The sequence below is a fragment of the Moschus berezovskii genome, chromosome 1, assembly GCF_049115385.1.
Source record: "Moschus berezovskii isolate FMDL1 chromosome 1, NW_MosBer_1.0, whole genome shotgun sequence".
Lineage (NCBI taxonomy): Eukaryota > Metazoa > Chordata > Mammalia > Artiodactyla > Moschidae > Moschus > Moschus berezovskii.
In genome coordinates this window covers 85,984,903-86,000,309 of record NC_142460.1, presented here as the reverse complement: position 1 = coordinate 86,000,309, position 15,407 = coordinate 85,984,903, and the positions used below count along the sequence as shown (strand labels likewise).

General features: G+C 41.3%; 1 protein-coding gene across 1 annotated transcript in view; it reads right to left on the bottom strand.

Moving 5' to 3' along the window:
• Positions 1–5,365: 5,365 nt before the first annotated feature.
• Positions 5,366–15,407, bottom strand: part of CFAP91 (cilia and flagella associated protein 91) — a 123,781-nt gene continuing 113,739 nt past the window's right edge. The window contains exon 18 of the mRNA XM_055434433.2: positions 5,366–5,632. The gene's annotated coding sequence lies outside the window, so the exon portion shown is untranslated. The remainder of the gene's footprint in view (positions 5,633–15,407) is intronic.

Sequence of the window (15,407 nt, the reverse complement as noted above, 5' to 3'; positions counted from 1 at the left end):
TTACCGTTTGGCGGGTAATCTGTGGGTTTTAAAAAAATCTTAAAAAAAAAAGAGGGTTATGTGGCCCTCTGAGCTTCCAAGGCTCACCACAGATTCGCCAGTGAGAGTGTTTCCTGGTGTTTGGAAACTTCTCTCTTTTTAAAGCCTCCCTTCCTGGGACGGAGCTCCGTCCTTACTTCTTTTGTCTCTCTTTTTATCTTTTATGTTTTTTCCTACCTCCTTTCGAAGACATTGGGCTACTTTTCTGGGTGCCTGACATCCTCTGCCAGCATTCAGAAGTTGTTTTGTGGCCTTGACTCCGTGTTCAAATGTTCTTTTGATGAATTTGTAGGGGAGAGAGTGGTCTCGCCGTCCTATTCCTCCGCCATCTTGTTCCTTCCTCCTCTTTTGACTTGTTTGGGGGATTTTTAAACAATTTTTCAGGGCTCCTGATTTCTAATTTAATTATTTCTGCAGCCAGAGAACATTCTATAAGCTGTCACTCTTTGGACATTTATTGAGACTTGTTTTATGGCACATCTTGGTAAATGCCCTATGTACATTTGAAAGAATATAGCCTTCATGGTTGGGTGTAGTGTTCTGATTAGTGTTAGATCAAGGTGGTGGACAGTGTTTTCAAATCTTTCATAATTTTACTGATTCCTTGTCTAATTATTCTGTCATCTGTTGAGAAAAAGCTGTTAAATTTCCAACTGTGATTTTAGATTTGTCTTTTTCTTGTGTCAGCTTTGCTTCATGAGTTTTGAAGCTCAGTTATTAGAAGCATAAATAATTAAGATTGCTTTTCTTGATGAATTGATCCTTTTATCATTATAAAACATCTTATTAAATCTTTGTTAATACTCCTTGCCTTGGAGATTTCTTTACCAACCATAAGAATAGAGCCTCTCTAGTTTCCCTATGCTAAATGTGTTCCTGGTATATTTCTTCCATCTATTTACTCTGATTATTTCTCTTTTATACTTAAAGTCTCTTATAAGTATCATATAGTTGGGTTTTGCATTTCCTTTTTTAAAAAAATCCATTTTGACAGTGTGTGCTTTTTATTTGGAGTGCTTAATCCACTTGTATTTAATGCATGTTATAGTTGAGTTCGGGTTTCCCTGGTGGCTCAGCTGTAATGAATCCACCTGAAATGCTGAAGGCGCAGATTTGATCCCTGGGACGGGAAGAACCCCTGGAGAGGGAAATGGCAACCCATTCCATTATTCTTGCCTGGGAAATCCTGTGGACAGAAGAGCCTGGTGGACTACACAGTCCACAGGGTCATAAAAGAGTTGGACGCAACTCAGTGACTAAACAATAGTTGAGTTCATGTGTACTGTTTTGTTTTTTGTTTTCTATTTGTCCCACCAGTGTTATGGTCTTCTGTTTTTCCATTCTTTCCCACATCTGGGTTAATTTTCGGTATTCCTAGTCACCTAATGATGCATGGAGAACTCGTCTTAACCCTTCTGTGATTTCTTTCATTTAATTTCTGGTTGGTCTGCTACTCATCCCAACTGAGACTACATTTTTGGGCTAACACAGCTGTGGGTTTTCCCTGTTCATTTCTAACCAAGTTCACTAATTCTCACATGAAGTCACAAGATTTCACCCCCACTGCCTACCCTAAATCTAAGTCTTCCAAGTCTGGCACCAAAAGCTGTTGGGTTATAAGACTACCATTTTGCTGACTGAGCTAAGTGAGGGGTTGGGGGGGGTGGAGTGGGTGCTGCTGCTGCTGCTGCTAAGTTGCAGGGTGGGTATCTAGACTTAAGCTATTCTTACTTGAATCTTCAGCAGGTTTTCAATTTTTTGTCCATCTTTGGTAGATTTCTACCACCCTAAAATAGGTGCTTTTGACAGTTTTGTCCAGTTATATACTTTTATTAAGTGGATTGCTGACCTCTTCTGTCATAATTGGAAGCTGACTGTAACTGTTTTAATATAATGTATTTAACCTTTATTTAAAATAAAAAGTGAGAATATCTCTGGATCTTCTCTCAATCCTCTGCTGGAGGCTTCTCAGGTTGTCAAATGCTGTTTGTGCAAGGATAAATGGGATAAGTCCCTTTCAGGATATAATACAGAGATCCCTTACTCCTTGTATGACTTTCCTGATTTCTTGATAATATTCACCAGTTAAATCATAAAAAGTTAAATATTATTTGAAATTAATGTTATAAATTAGAATTATGTTCTTAAAAACTCATACCATAAAATACCAGGACATCATAAATGCTTTCCAAAACCACACAAATGTTTGCTTTGGGCTTCCCTGATAACGCAGTTGGTAAAGAACCTGCCTGCAATGCAGGAGATCCCGGTTTGATTCCTGGGTCAGGAAGATCCACTGGAGGAGGGATAAGCTACCCACTCCAGTATTCTTGGGCTTCCCTTGTGGCTCAGCTGGTAAAGAATCTGCCTGCAATATGGGAGACCTGGGTTCGATCCCTGGGTTGGGAAAATCCCCTAGAAAGGGAAATACCCACGCCAGTATTCTGGCCTGGAGAATTCCATGGACTGTATAGTCCATGGGGTTGCAGAGTCAGACACAACTGAGTAACTTTCACGACCAAATATTCACAAACCTTAGGTATGTAGAACTTCATGCAGTAAATGCTTACTGAGAGATTAGTAATGTGCCAGAGATTGTGCCAGGCACCAGGATATAAACAGATGAACATATGAGATAGAGCTCCTGCCCTCCCCTTCAAAATATCATTGAAACCTGTACTAAAGACATGTCTTCCGTGGTAAATCTCTCTGAATGGTAAATGGTTGGGGAGGGACAGTGTCTTTGGGAAAGTCTTCCAATTCTAAACCTTGAATGCACATCAGATCACTTAGATTTTTTTTTTTTAAAGATACCCCTGACTTGCTCCTTTTCTAAAGATCTATATTAATTGGTCTAGAAAGAGGCTGAAGAGCCAATTTGTTAAAGGATTCAGATGATTTTAACATGCAGTCACAGTTGAGAACTGGCCCTTATTCCCAGTTTTCTTAATATTTGATACCTACAATAAAAGATTTTTATCTTCTTGGGCTCCAAAATCACTGTGGATGGTGACTGCAGCCATAAAATTAAAAGACACTTGCTCCTTGGAAGAAAAGCTATGACCAACCTGCTGCTGCTGCTAAGTCACTTCAGTCGTGTCCGACTCTGTGTGACCCCATAGACAGCATCCCACCAGGCTCCCCTGTCCCTGGGATTCTCCAGGCAAGAACACTGGAGTGGGTTGCCATTTCCTTCTCCAATGTGTGAAAGTGAAAAGTGAAAGTGAAGTCGCTCAGTCATGTCTGATTGGTAGCGACCCCATGGACTGCAGCCTACCAGGCTCCTCTGTCCATGGGATTTTTTAGGCAGGAGTACTGGAGTGGCTTGCCATTGCCTTCTCCTAGACAGCATATTAAAAAGCATTACTTTTCCGACAAAGGTCCGTCTAGTCAAAGCTATGGAGAAGGCAATGGCAAGCCACTCCAGTGCTCTTGCCTAGAAAATCCCATGGATGGAGGAGCCTGGTAGGCTGCAGTCCGTGGGGTCGCTAAGGGTCGGGGACACGACTGAGCGACTTCACTTTCACTTTCCACTTTCACACATTGGAGAAGGAAATGGCAACCCACTCCAGTGTTCTTGCCTGGAGAATCCCAGGGAAGGGGGAGCCTGGTGGGCTTCCGTCTATGGGGTCACACAGAGTCGGACATGACTGAAGTGACTTAGCAGCAGCAGCAGTCAAAGCTATGGCTTTTTCAGTAGTCATGTTTGGATGTTAGAGTTGGACTATAAAGAAAGCTGAGCACTGAAGAATTGATGCTTTTGAAGTGTGGTGTTGGAAAAGACTCTTGACAGTCTCTTAGACTACAAGGAGATCAAACCAGTCCATCCTAAAGGAGATCAGTCCTGAATATTCATTGGAAGGGCTGGTGCTGAAGCTGAAGCTCCAATACTTTAGCCACCTGACGCAAAGAACTGACTTCTTAGAAAAACCCTATGCTGGGAAAGATAGAAGGCAGGAGAAGGGGATGACAGAGGATGAGATATTTGGATGACATCACCAACTCGATGGACATGAGTTTGAGCAAGCTCCAGGAGATGGTGAAGCACAGGGAAGTTTGGTGTGCTGCAGTGCATGGGATCACAGAGTTGGATACGACTGAGCAAATAAACTGAATAAAAGATACCTTCTTCAATGGTTTTAGTTTTCTGGGAAATTCTTTTGTTGTCTGGTAGTGGGGGATCCCTTATTGTCAACACTTTAAGATTCTACAGAACATGGGGCACTCACTCCTCCCCCTTCCCCACTGAGGACAGCATTTCTGTATTCTCTCTCTTACTCTTTTTCAAGTGAGATAGAGAAACTAGTCTGATTGGTTAGAGACTGAAATCTACTGAGCTACTTTCCATGCATGCTTGCTGCATAAAAACACTCCAAGTCTTAGTAGATGCAATTCTACTCCCAGGTGGGTACCAGGATCTAGAATTGAGGAGAAGGATGAGAGTTAGTAGTGGGAGCTGCCCTAAACTAACATATACTCAGAATTCAATTTATCTGAGAGCTCTGCGCTTCAGGAATTTGGACTCCTCAACAATTTTGTGCCAATGGTTTCTCATCCCAAAAAGATCCTTTATACACACTACAAACTTCTTCCTTGGACTGTACCTTGCCTATTTTTAAGCATTTTGAAGAGAGGCAAAGCCTTTGTCAAATAGCACATGGATTCGCTGTAACTAATTATGCTTCCATTCAAAACCATTTCCTGCCTCAGAAATTAGTTTGTTGTGATTGTACATTACTACTGACTGTACTAGTGTAGCAGCCCTAACCCACTTCATGGCTCCAGCTGTCATGATCACAGGGCTTTAAACACAAGTTTTGCTCATCACTCAGGATATTTTGTTTCCAAGAGCAAAGACTAAGGTGTGGGTGTTTCAACTCAAGTGGTTAAAAACAGAGTTGTGATCTTTAAATGAGGAGAGATCCATTCAACCCCGACTCTTGTCAGCATGTGGGGTGGGCAGATAGCTCTCCAGCAGCACCTTCTCCATAGGTGTTTCATGAATATACCTCTCAGAGCTAAAGCTCAATGGTAACTTGATGTGACATCGCACGGATATAGCAGGGCTTCTTTTTCTGCTTCTCTGTAGACAGGTGCTGGATTTCCAGTTCTGAGCCAGCAGGAATAGCACCACTATGGCAGTCCTGTCACACCTGTCAGTGCACATACTCTGCATTTCTACTAACAGTGAAATGCTGGGTCATGGGGACTGCATGTTTTCAACCTTAACAGACAATGCCAATACACTCCGAACAGCAAACCAAAACCACTTAAGAATATTCAGTAACATTTTTTTTACTGATTTATATTTGACTCAACAAGCCGGTATATCTTTGTAATGAACAAAATGTTGAAATGAGACATGAGAAAATTTTCTCTTTAAGTAGAGCATCTAGGAAATACCAGAGAGAATAAAGCGCCTTCATTTAATTGCTATTACTGAAAATCACTTTAAATCACTGGGAGTTTAAAGAAAAGTTTCCTCAAGCATCACACACTGACAAGCCCTAAGAGCTGCACATCTTGGAAGAAGGGCAGACTACTGGAATTCTCTACGATGATTTGTACAGCTTCTCTTTAAAAAGATCATAGTCTGTAAAAAAAAAAAAAACACACACACAAATGTTTATGATTATGTCATCTTTCTAGAAACAACCATTATCAGATCAACATAGCCAAAAAATTACTGTGATACAATTACAGAGTCCAGACATAGCTCAGTTCTGCTGCTTTTGGGCCCCATGATCCAAACATTTCCTAACTCACAGGGTCTCAGTTTCTAAATTCTAGCACTTAAACTTTACATTAACTGTGTTATAACTGAAAAATTAATACATACACACTGTAAAAAAAAATTGAGACTACAAAAGGACAGAAACGTGAGGAAAGTAAGCCTCTTTCCCTTTAGTCTGACCTCCAGTCCTCAGTTTACATGCCCAGCAATAGTTGCTTACCAAGATCTTGTTGCTCTTTCCAGGATTATTCTGTGTATATGCAGGCATAATACATCTATGTACATGTTTGTATACACACATAGATATTTCTTTTAACTAAAGAATATAACACACAAAGGAAAGTATAAAAAAAAAGAGGTCACCCAGGTCAAGAAATCCCATAAGCTCCCACAACCCTCTCCTTACCCTCTAAAAATAATCATTGTTCTGCAATACAGTAGGTTAGGGCTGATTTTGACCTTGATAATAGTCTCATACTGTAGATTTTTCTTAATTTGGCTTTTTTCAATTCTTATTATATTTCTGAGATTCATCCATGTGTTTATATTTAGTTCTTCATTCTTTTTATCTGCTGTAGAATAGAAATTAACAGACTTTCTTCAAAGGCCCTGACGGTAAATATTTTAGACTTTGTGGGCCAAAACACAAAAGTGCGCATATTATGTAGGTACTAAAATAACAAAAAAGAAAACAAATCCGTTGATAAAACTTAAAAGATAGTAATAATAATTGACTACAGGGTTTTTATTTTGCAATACGAATCTCCTGAAGAAAAGAATGAAACTCTTATTTAGGGAACACCATTTTGATTAATTGGGGTTCAGATATTAAAACTGACTGCAGATGATCATCTGTTAATGGTGATGGGCAATAAAACTTTCCCCTATTCCCCTATTTCAGTTTTGAAAATGTTTTTTAGACAAATATATGATATCACTTATATGTGGAATCTAATAAACAGTACAAATGAACTTATTACAAAACAGAAACAGACTCACAGACATAGGAAAGAAACTTAACCAAAGAGGAAAGGGGCAAAGGAGGGATAAATCAGGAATGTGTGATGCATACCACCATGTATAAATAAACAACAAGGATTTACTCTATAGCCAGGGAACTATATTCAGTAGCCTGCAATAACATATAATCGAAAAAATTTTAAAACCAAATCTTTTTGCTGTACACCTGAAACCAACACAATGTGTAAATCAACTATATTTCCATTTCAGAACAGTCTGTCACAGATAGGTGCCAGCAATACTGACCTCAATCCATAATCATGCTTTTTTTAAAAAATAATTTTTATTTATTTTTGACTGTGCTGGGCCTTCACTGCTATGTGGGCTTTTCTCTAGTTTCAGAGAGCAAGGGCCACTCTAGTTTTGGTGTGCAGGTTTCTCATCGCAATGGCTTCTCTTGTGGAGAACAGACTCTACAGCGTGCAGGCTTCAGTAGTTGCGGCATGTGGGTTCAGTAGTTTTGGCTCCCAGACTCTAGGGCACAGGCTCAATAATTGTGTATGGGCTTTATCTTCCTGGATCAGAGACTGAACCCGTGTCTCCTACATCAGCAAGCAGATTCCTTATCACTGAGCCACCAGGGAAGCCCCAAGCATACGCTTTTAATTGTGCATATTTATTGCCTGGAAGGCACTTACAGAATTCCAATAGCTTCTTCTCTTGATATTTAATGCCTTTTAGCACGTCATTACAGTGTAGATTAATCACTTCCAATTGAAGGTTAGGTGGACATGCTTCCATTGCACACTTAAATAACTTTGATATATGGAAATTGCCTTTGCACTTGTTTCAAGGTCCAAAAAGTGTTCCTGGAATTATAGTTTAAGTTCAGAAAATACATTCACTGCAAATATGCATGGGAATGGAGTTCTTATTTTTTTAGCTTTGGCAGCAGGGGAAGTATATAAAGTAACTTACCATTTTTTTGTGATTCAGACAATGTTAGTTACCACTAAAATGACTTTACCATAGTATAAACTCTGCATATGGACTGCAAGGAGATCCATCCAGTCCATTCTAAAGGAGATCAACCCTGGGTGTTCATTGGAAGGACTGATGATAAAACTGAAACTCCAATACTTTGGCTACCTCATGCAAAGAGCTGACTCACTGGAAAAGACTCTGATGCTGGGAGGGATTGGGGGCAGGAGGAGAAGGGGACGACAGAGAATGAGATGGCTGGATGGCATCACCGACTCAATGGAGGTGAGTTTGAGTGAACTCCGGGAGTTGGTGTTGGACAGGGAGGCCTAGCGTGCTGTGATTCATGGGGTCGCAAAGAGTCGGACACGACTGAGCGACTGAACTGAACTGAACTGAACCTCTGCATATAAGCTCCGTGTTACTTTGCAATTTTAGATTGGATTCATTAAAAAAATATTACCAAGTCTGCAGCAAAAGCTGATTCCAAAGTCACTCAGTATTCCATGATAGTGGTTGAGGGTCACTTTCTTACTTAGAAAAATCTCAATCTTGTTGTGAGTTCAAAAAAAATCACACAATAGTGTTACCATTGCTAAGCCATCGAACATCAAAGTCATAGGGCAATTTAAGATATTCCGCTATTTCTAGCCAAAGGAAAAACCATGGAACATGGAATTAACAATGATTAAATCCTCAAGACTGAGTGAGGATCACATTAACACAGCTAGGTAAATAACACATGATAGATTCAAACATTTTTCCATTAGTAAAAGAGTTGTCTACCAAAATCCTAAAGCTCTGGGGGGAAATCAGCCTTACATTTGAGGCTCCTCTAGATTCCAATCCATACTCCCCACCCCCCACCATAGACTCTTTAAAAGCCTTGCTGGTTTCTGTTTCCCCTAGTAAAGTCTTGTGCCTAGATGTCACCAATGCCCCGAGCGGGGAAAAATGGCCAGTGATCACAGATCACTTAGGAAGAACTCTTTCCTGTCTACCCTTTAGGTCACTGAGTCCCCTTTATTTCCACAGCTCTTCCCTTTCTTTTAAAAATGACACTTACAATATATTAATTATTTTTTCTAATTGTTGCAGCTACCTACTGTATCCTTCCCAGCATCGGAAGATGTCTATTTTCTGTTTTAATTTCTGTTAATTTCCTTCCTTTTACATTTTTTGCATCTAATTTCTTTTTCTAACTTCTAAAAAAGGATACTTAATCCTATTTTCATCTTTTCTGTTCTAATAAATGCCTCTAAGCCTACAAATTTCCTTCTAAGCATCACATCAGCAGCATTTCACAAACTGGATATTTACATAGCATTTTTGTCATTTTTCAGGTCAAAATATTTTCTAGTTTCTGTTATGATACTTCCTTTGAGCAGATTATTTACATTTGCATTTCTTAATTTCCAAATATATTACAATTATCTTGTCATTGATTTCTAGTTTCATTGTTTTTTTTTTTAATCAGAGGACACACAGGCATGATTTCAACTCTTTGAAATGGTTGATACTTGTTTTATGACACAGTATACAATCAATTTTTGCAAATGTTCTATGCACGCTTAAAAATAATACGCATCCTGGAGTTGTTGGGTATAGTATTCTAAAATGCCCATTTAAGTTTCTTAACTATGTATCTCAAATCTTCCATTTTTTAATGTTTTTTTTCCCTCTGCTCAGTGTATCAGTCCCTGATACAGATTAACATTTCCTAGAATCATGCTGTTGTTCAGTCGTTCAGTCATGTCTGACTCTTTGTGACCCAATGCACTGTAGCACACCAAGCTTTCTTGTCCTTCACCATCTCCTGGAGCTTGCTCAAACCCATCTCCATTGAGTTGATGATACCATTGAATCATCTCATCCTGTCGTCCCCTTCTCCTCAGACCTTCAATCTTTCCCAGCATCAGGGTCTTTTCCAGTGAGTCAGCTCTTTGCATCAGGTTGCCAAAGTATTGGAGCTTCAACTTGAGCATCAGTACTTCCAATGAATATTCAGGGTTGATTTCTTTTAGGATGGACTGGTTTGATCTCCTTGCAGTCCAAGGGACTCTCAAGAGTCTTCTCCAACACCACTCTTAAAGCATTAATTCTTCGGCACTCAGCCTTCTTTATGGTCCAACTCTCACATCCATACATGTGAGAAAAACCATAGCTTTGACTAGATGGACCTTTGTTGGCAAAGTGATGTCTCTGCTTTTTAATATGCTTTCTAGGTTCGCCACATCCTCTCCAACATTTTTTTTTTTTTTTTTTAGGTCTTCATAGAACCATTCAACTTAGCTTCTTCAGCATTAGTGGTTGGGGCATAGACTTGGATTACTGTGATACCGAATGGTTTGCCCTGGAAATGAACAGAGATCATTCTGTTGTTTTTGCGATTACACCCAAGTATTGTATTTTGGACACTTTTGTTGACTATGAAGTCTACTCCATTTCTTTTAAGGGATTCTTGTCCGCAGTAGCAGATATAATGGTCATTTGAATTAAATCCTCACATTCCGGTCCATTTTAGTCCACGGATTCCTAAAATGTTGATGTTTACTCTTGCCATCTCTTGTTTGATCACTTCCAATTTACCTTGATTCATAGACCTAACATTCCGGGTTCCCACACAGTATTGTTCTTTACAGCATCGGACTTGACTTTCACCACAGACACATCCACAGCAGGGTGCTGTTTCCGCTTTGACTCAGCTTCTTCATTCCTTCTGGAGCTATTTCTAGGCTCTTCTCCAGTAGCATATTGAGCACCTAACGACCTGGGGAGTTCCTCTTTCAGTATCCTATCTTTTTGCCTTTTCATACTGTTCATGGGGTTCTCAGGGCAAGAATACTGAAGTGGTTTGCCATTCCCTTCTCCAGTGGACCACATTTTGTCAGAACTCTCCACCATGGCCCATCCGTCTTGGGTGTCCCTACACAGCATCAGTTCAGTTCAGTTCAGTTCAGTCGCTCAGTCGTGTCCGACTCTTAGCGACCCCATGAACCACAGCACGCCAGGCCTCCCTGTCCATCACTAACTCCCGGAGTTCACTCAAACTCATGTCCACCAAATCAGTGATGCCATCCAGCCACCTCATTCTCTGTTGTCCCCGCCTCCTCCTACCCCCAATCGCTCCCAGCATCAGAGACTTTTCCAGTGAGTCAACTCATCGCATGAGGTGGCCAAAGTATTGCAGTTTCAGCTTTAGCATCAGTCCTTCCAATGAACACCCAGGATTGATCACCTCTAGAATGGACTGGTTGGATCTCCTTGCAGTCCAAGGGACTCTCAAGAGTCTTCTCGAGCACCACAGTGCAAAAGCATCATTCTTCGGCGATCAGCTTTCTTCACAGTCCAACTCTCACATCCATACATGACCATGGGAAAAACCATAGCCTTGACTAGACGGACCTTGGTTGGCAAAGTAATGTCTCTGCTTTTTAATATACTATCTAGGCTGGTCATAACTTTCCTTCCAAGGAGTAAGCGTCTTTTAATTTCATGGCTGCAATCAGCATCCTCAGTGATTTTGGAGCCCAAAAAAATAAAGTCTGACACGGTTTCCACTGTTTCCCCATCTATTTCCCAAGAAGTGATGGGACCAGATGCCATGATCTTCGTTTTCTGAATGTGGAGCTTCAAGCCAACCTTTTCACTCTCTTCTTTCACTTTCATCAAGAGGCCTTTGAGTTCCTCTTCACTTTCTGCCCTAAGGGTGGTGTCATCTGCATATCTGAGGTTACTGATATTTCTCCTGGCAATCTTGATTCCAGCTTGTGCTTCTTCCAGCCCAGCGTTCCTCATGATGTACTCTGCATAGAAGTTAAATAAGCAGGGTGACAATATGCAACCTTGATGTACACCTTTTCCTATTTGGAACCAGTCTGTTGTTCCATGTCCAGTTCTAACTGTTACTTACTGACCTGCTTACAGGTTTCTCAAGAGGCAGGTCAGGTGGTCTGGGATTCCCATCTCTTTCAGAATTTTCCACAGTTTATTGTGATCCACACAGTCAAAGGCCTTGTCATAGTCAATGAAGCAGAAATAGATGTTTTTCTGGAACTCTCTTGCTTTCTCCATAATCGAGAAGATGTTGGCAATTTGATCTCTGGTGCCTCTGCCTTTCCTAAAACCTGCTTGAACATCTGGAATTTTTCGATTCACATATTGCTGAAGCCTGGCTTGGAGAATTTTGAGCATGACTTTACTAGCGTGTGAGATGAGTGCAATTGTGCGGTAGTTTGAGCATTCTTTGGCATTCGCTTTCTTAGGGATTGGAATGAAGAGTGACCTCTTCCAGTCGTGTGGCTGAGTTTTCCAAATTTCCAAATTTGCTGGCATATTGAGTGCAGCACTTTCACAGCATCATCTTTCAGGATTTGAAATAGCTCAACTGGAATTCCATCACCTCCACTAGCTTTGTTCGTCGTGATGCTCTCAAGGCCCATTTGACTTCACATTCCAAGATGTCTGGTTCCAGGTGAGTGATCACGCCATCGTGATTATCTTCTTCATGAACATCTTTTTTGTACAGTTCTTCTGTGTATTCTTGCCACCTCTTCTTAATATCTTCTGCTTCTGTTAGGTCCATACCATTTTTGTCCTTTATCGAGTCCATCTTTGCATGAAATGTTCCCTTGATAACTCTAATTTTCTTGAAAAGATCTCTTGTTTTTCCTATTCTGTTGTCTTCCTTTATTTCTTTGCATTGATTGCTGAGGAAGGCTTTCTTATCTCTCTTTGCTATTCTTTGGAACTCTGCATTCAGATGCTTATATCTTTCCTTTCCTCCTTTACTTCTCTTCTTTTCACAGCTATTTGTAAGGCCTCCTCAGACAGCCATTTTGCTTTTTTGCATTTCTTTTCCATGGGGATGGTCTTGGTCCCTGTCTCCTGTACAATGTCACGAACCTCCGTCCAGAGTTCATCAGGCACTCTATCTATCAGATCTAGACCCTTAAATCTATTTCTCATTTCCACTGTATAATCATAAGGGATTTGATTTAGGTCATATCTGAATGGTCTAGTGGTTTTCCCTACTTTCCTCAATCTAAGTCTGAATTTGGCAATAAGGAGTTCATGATCTGAGCCACAGTCAGCTCCTGGTCTTGTTTTTGCTAACTGTATACAGCTTCTCCATCTCTGGCTGCAAAGAATATAATCAATCTGATTTCGGTGTTGAACATCTGGTGATGTCCATGTGTAGAGTCTTCTTTTGTGTTGTTGGAAGAGGGTGTTTGCTATGACCAGTGCGTTCTCTTGGCAAAACTCTATTAGCCTTTGCCCTGCTTCATTTCATGCTCCAAGGCCAAATTTGCCTGTTACTCCAGGTGTTTCTTGACTTCCTACTTTTGCATTTCAGTCCCCTACAACGAAAAGGACATCTTTTTTGGGTGTTAGTTCTAAAAGGTCTTGTAGGTCTTCATAGAACTGTTCAACTTCGGCTTTTTCAGCATTACTGGTTGGGGCATAGACTTGGATTACTGTAATATTGAATGGTTTGCCTTGGAAACGAACAGAAATCATTCTGTTGTTTTTAAGATTGCATCCAAGTACTGCATTTCGGACTCTTTTGTTAACCATGATGGCTACTCCATTTCTTCTAAGGGATTCCTGCCCACAGTAGTAGATATAATGGTCATCTGAGTTAAATTCACCCATTCCAGTCCATCTTAGTTCACTGATTCCTAGAATGTCTATGTTCACTCTTGCCATCTCCTGTTTGACCACTTCCAATTTGCCTTGATTCATGGACCTAACATTCCAGTTTCCTATGCAATATTGCTCTTTACAGCATCGGACCTTGCTTCTAGTATCAGTCACATCCACAACTGGGTATTTGTTTTGCTTTGGCTCCATCCCTTCATTCTTTCTGGAGTTATTTCTCCACTGATCTCCAGTAGCATAATGGGCACCTACCGACGCAGGGAATTCCTCATTCACTATCCTATCATTTTGCCTTTTGATACTGTTCATGGGGTTCTCAAGGCAAGTATACTGAAGTGGTTTGCCATCCCTTCTCCAGTGGACCACATTCTGTCAGACCTCTCCACCATGACCTGTCCGGCTTGGGTGGCATAGCTTAATAGTTTCATTGAGTTAGAAAAAGCTGTGATCCATGTGATATGGTTAGTTTTCTGTGATTGTGTTTTCATTCTGTCTGCCCTCCAGATGAGGATAAGAGGCTTATAGAAGCTTCCTGATGGGAGGGTCTGGCTGTAGGGAAAACGGGGTCTTGTTCTGGTGGGCAAGGCCATGCTCAGTTCAGTTCAGTTGCTCAGTCGTGTCCGACTCTCTGCGACCCCATGAATCACAGCACGCCAGGCCTCCCTGTCCATCACCAACTCCCGGAGTTCACTCAAACTCATGTCCACAGAGTCGGTGATGCCATCCAGCCATCTCATTCTCCGTCGTCCCCTTCTCCTCCCGCCCCCAATCCTTCCCAGCATCAGAGTCTTTTCCAGTGAGTCAACTTGTCGCATGAGGTGGCCAAAGTATTGGAGTTTCAGCTTTAGCATCAGTCCTTCCAATGAACACCCAGGACTGATCTCCTTTAGAATGGACTGGTTGGATAACCTTGCAGTTGAAGGGACTCTCAAGAGTCTTCTCCAGCACCACAGTTCAAAAGCATCAATTCTTCGGTGATTAGCCTTCTTCACAGTCCAACTCTCACATCCATGCTCAGTAAACCTTTAATCCAGTTTTCTGCTATGGGTGGGACTGTGTTCCCTCCCTGTAGTTTCAGTTCAGTTCAGTTCAGTCGCTCAGTCGTGTCCGACTCTCTGTGACCCCATGAATCACAGCACGCCAGGCCTCCCTGTCCATCACCAACCCGGAGTTCACTCAAACTCATGTCCACAGAGTCGGTGATGCCATCCAGCCATCTCATTCTCTGTCGTCCCCTTCTCCTCCCGCCCCCAACCTTTCCCAGCATCAGAGTCTTTTCCAGTGAGTCAACTCGTCACATGAGGTGGCCAAAGTATTGGAGTTTCAGCTTTAGCATCAGTCCTTCCAATGAACACCCAGGATTGATCTCCTTTAGAATGGACTGGTTGGATCTCTTTGCAGTCCAAGGGACTCTCAAGAGTCTTCTCCAACACCACAGTTCAAAAGCATCAATTCTTCGGCGATCAGCTTTCTTCACAGTCCTACTCTCACATCCATACATGACCACAGGAAAAACCATAGCCTTGACTAGACGGACCTTGGTTGGCAAAGTAACATCTCTGCTTTTTAATATACTATCAAGGGTGGTCATAATTTTCCTTCCAAGGAGTAAGCGTCTTTTAATTTCATGGCTGCAATCAGTATCTGCAGTGATTTTGGAGCCCCCAAAAATAAAGTCTGACACGGTTTCCACTGTTTCCCCATCTATTTCCCATGAAGTGATGGGACCAGATGCCATGATCTTCGTTTTCTGAATGTGGAGCTTCAAGCCAACCTTTTCACTCTCTTCTTTCACTTTCATCAAGAGGCTTTTGAGTTCCTCTTCACTTTCTGCCATAAGGGTAGTGTCATCTGCATATCTGAGGTTATTGATATTTCTCCCGGCAATCTTGATTCCAGCTTGTGCTTCTTCCAGCCCAGCGTTCCTCATGATGTACTCTGCATATAAGTTAAATAAGCAAGGTGACAATATACAGCCTTGACGTACTCCTTTTCCTATTTGGAACCAGTCTGTTGTTCCATGTCCAGTTCT